We start from the raw sequence: 3861 nt of genomic DNA on the forward strand, positions 1-3861 counted from the left end.
AACAGGAATCACATGGATGAAGAATTCCCATCTTTCTCCCAAGGAGCCTCAGGTGGCTGTGAACTGAGCTGGGAGCACGTTTCCTTACCACTAAGCTACCAGACATTCTTCACGTACAAGACTCCTGGAGACAAGAACCCCAAGATATACTCAGGGGCTCCACAGAGTAACAGGCCTTTCCATCTTTCTGCTTCATTATTCTTTTTGTGGCTATCATTTTCATTTAGCACAAGATAGCTACCACAATTCCAGGCAATACGGGAAGGGAGGCACAGTGCTAAGAACTATCTCTTCACAAGGGCCTGTTGGTCTGAGAAGATCACAGCAGCACACAGTACACTTCTACTTAGGTCTAAATGGCCAAACCAGGGCCAAACCCCTTAACTGTAAAAGAGTATGTGAAGGGGGATAGGGAAAGTCTGGGAAAGAAAATGAACCGGTGTGATTGACGTAGGGCAGGCGTACTCATCCCATAGGAATCAGTGTTAGACAGAAAGGCAAAAGAGTAAACTATTGGGTAGGCAACCAGCAGAGTCAACCACAACTCTGATAGAAAAACTGCGTTACAATTCCATCTCTGCTACTTAATAGTGACTATAAACAAGACACTCAACTTTTGTTCCTTATCTGTAAAATAGGAACAGTAACTAATTTAGCATGTGATTCTTCTTCTAGGCCCCAACTCTAAAATGCTAGATTAATACGTCTCCTCAGAAGCAACCTTCATTTCTAAGACAAATGAAAATGTTCAACACAGAGAGAGCACATGTTGATGGTGTGGTTACCTCACAAAATTTTCTGGTGTTCTGTTCCGGTTTCCAATCATTCAACAGCTTATTTCCTGAAAGAATAAATTAGAACAAATTTGAGTTTTTTTACATTTTCAAGGCCACTGGGACCCACATGACATTAATGAGTTTTAAATACACCCCTCCACAGAATGAGAGACTAGGCATTAATCTATTAGATTATAAACTTCCTGAGGTCAAAGTGTGTATATAATCATTTCTGTGAGTCCACAGCCTGTCAGAGGCCACTGCACACAACACCAATGAGTGCTTGTTGAATGAGCACATGGAAAACACAGCTTCTAGGAACCCATCTTCTGATCCATTCAGTTTATAACAACTTCAAATACCAGCAGTTAATCTGTGCATCTTTCTCTGAATCTTTATGGAGAGAAGGTGTGCCTTTACATGCTTGAAGTCAGTCAAGGATCAAATTGTTTTTCTTCTCTAAAGAGCTCTACATGTTAGGAAAATCATCATTATGAAGTGAGAGTGCTGTCAGAGACCTATCCAGAGTACTGAGAAGCAACGATGGCAGTCTAGAGACTAAGGTGAGTCTAATCCAGGCCACGGTCTTTGCAATTACTTGCTATGCATCAGAGAGCTGGATAGTGACTAAGGATGACAGAAGAATTGATGTCTTCAAGTTATGGTGCTGGAGAAGAGTCTTGAACATACATTGGACTGCCAAGAAAACAAACAGGTCTATCTTGGATAGGGTGAAACTAAGTTTCTCTTTGGAGGCTGGGATTTTGAAGCTCCGTCTCACATACTTTAAGCATGTGGCCAGGAGGGACCAGTCCTTGGAGAAGGCCATCATGCTTAGAAGGGTGGAGGGACAGTGCAGGAAAGGAAGATCATGAATGAGATGAATTGATACAGTAACTGGGGAAATGAGGTAGGTGTGATAGAGTCACTGAGACTGGCTCAGGATAAGGCAGGGTTCAGAGCTGTTGCACATAGGATCACTGTGGGTCGCAGGCAACTGGATGACACATAACAACAACAATATTAAGATGTTTTGGGGGGCTTTTTAATGCCACGAAAAGTTGAATAGTATGAGAACAACTAGTTAGGTGGGTAGTGGTTGATGTATTGTGTCACTGAGTTGGAACCGATTCACAGCTGACTCTCCAGCAGCTTTTCAGACACAGTCAGTCACATGGGAGATTGTCCATTTTCCCATGGGGCAGATGGTGGATTCAAAGTACATGCCTTTGGGATTGCAAGCAGCTTCTTACTACTAGGCCACCAGAAGTCCCTGATTGGGGGCATAGGAGGGAAAAAAGAAAGCTCACCTTCTTTTATGACTCACTCTTCCTTGAAAATTTTAGTTGTGTTAAAGACTTAATTGTAAAAAAGAAGAAAAAGAAAATGTGAGTTATTATTGAAAGAAAATCTTAGGTTATGTGGAGTTTATAAGCATGTGTCCTCTCCCCTTAAAAAACACACACACAGAGCCGGGCCATGCGCTCTGTGGACCATCGTGGACATGTCGTAGGCCCTGCACTCTCTGTGGACCGTGAGGTGGTCACCCTGCGCCAGGACTGCGCGGTGCAGCTCCCCGGGGATGGAGACCTCCTCGTGCGGAACCGCTTCATAGGTATTAACGCATCAGACATCAACTATTCTGCTGGCCGCTAAAACCCTGCTGTGAAGGTCCCCTTCGATGAGGTAGTGGCCTTGGGCCTCTCGGCCAGTTCCAGGTACTCGGTTGGCCAGGCAGTAGCTTACCTGGCACCCGGTTCTTTTGCTGAGTACACGGTGGTGCCTGCCAGCGCTGCCACTGCTGTGCCCTCTCTGGAGCCCGAGTACCTCGCCCTGCTGGTGAGTGGTACCACAGCCTGCCTCAGCCTGGAGGAGCTGGGGGCACTGTCCCCAGGCCAGAAAGGGTTGGTGACCGCTGTGGCGGGGGGGGGGGCGGCACAGGCTAGTGTGCTGTGCAACTTTGAAAGAGGGCAAAATGCCACGTCATTGGCACCTGCTCATCAGAGGAGAAGGCTGCTTTCCTGAGGTCTGTGGGCTGCGATCGCCCCATTAACTATAAGATGGAAGATGTGGGTGTTGTCCTCCAGCAGGGGTACCCCGATGGCGTGGACGTGGTCTACCAGTGCATGTGGGGGCCCCTGTTTGACTTGCCGGTGAATGTGCTGGCCACCAAAGGGCATCTGATCATCATTGGGTTTATTTCTGGCTACCAGACTCCCACTGGCCTCACGCTAGTGAAGGCAGGGCTGTTGCCAGCCAAACTGCTGAAAAAAATCCGCCAGTGTCCACGGCTTCTTCCTCACCCATTACCTGTCCCGGTGTCCGGAGGCCATGGACAGCTTGCTGAAGATGCACACAGAAGGGGAAATGGTGTGCCAGGTGGACCTCAGTGCACGCTCGCCAGGGGGCAGGTTCACAGGCCTGGAATCGGTCTTCTGAGCTGTGGACTATATGTACATGGGGAAAAACACTGGAAAAGTCGTCGTTGAGCTACCTCGCTCTGTCAGCAGCAAGTTGTAAAAGCTCAACAGTGGTAGAAAGCAAGCAAGGATGAAAGGGTGTTAGGAGTCCGAAATGGTAAAAATCTACATCTTTTTAATTGGTAATGGGTATAATCTGATTAAGACAAAAGTAAGGTGTTAATGAATCCATTGCTCTCTCTCTCTCTACCCCCTCCATCATCTAAAGAAAAAAAATAGCCACTCCAAGATGAAACGTGCAAAAACAAACAAACAAACAAACAAAAAACCAAAACACAAACACACACACACACACACACACTAAAACCAAACAGGAGAAAATTCATAAACTTACATTAAAATGGTCTTTTAAATATTGTATGTATGGAAAATATGGTTAAATCAAATAGCATTTACTAAAATGGAGAATATTTTTTATTGTATCTCAGTGGAAGTTTATAGAATAATTTGTTTTCCATCCAACCATTCATGCATATTTTGCTTTATGGTATTAATTACAGTCTCCACAATATAACAGAACTCTTCCCAGTTCCTTCCAGTGATTCTTTTTTTTTATATATTATTATTAAATTTTATTAGTTTCAATGAACATTCACAGGGATTCT

General features: G+C 45.0%; 1 pseudogene; it reads left to right on the forward strand.

Annotated features, from left to right (window-relative positions):
• Window positions 1–2255: 2255 nt before the first annotated feature.
• LOC102851422 lies at window positions 2256–3296 on the forward strand (annotated as a pseudogene).
• The last annotated feature ends 565 nt before the right edge of the window (window positions 3297–3861 follow it).

The sequence above is a fragment of the Elephantulus edwardii genome, unplaced genomic scaffold (genome assembly GCF_000299155.1).
Source record: "Elephantulus edwardii isolate Elephantulus edwardi_28Jun2011 unplaced genomic scaffold, EleEdw1.0 scaffold00095, whole genome shotgun sequence".
Lineage (NCBI taxonomy): Eukaryota > Metazoa > Chordata > Mammalia > Macroscelidea > Macroscelididae > Elephantulus > Elephantulus edwardii.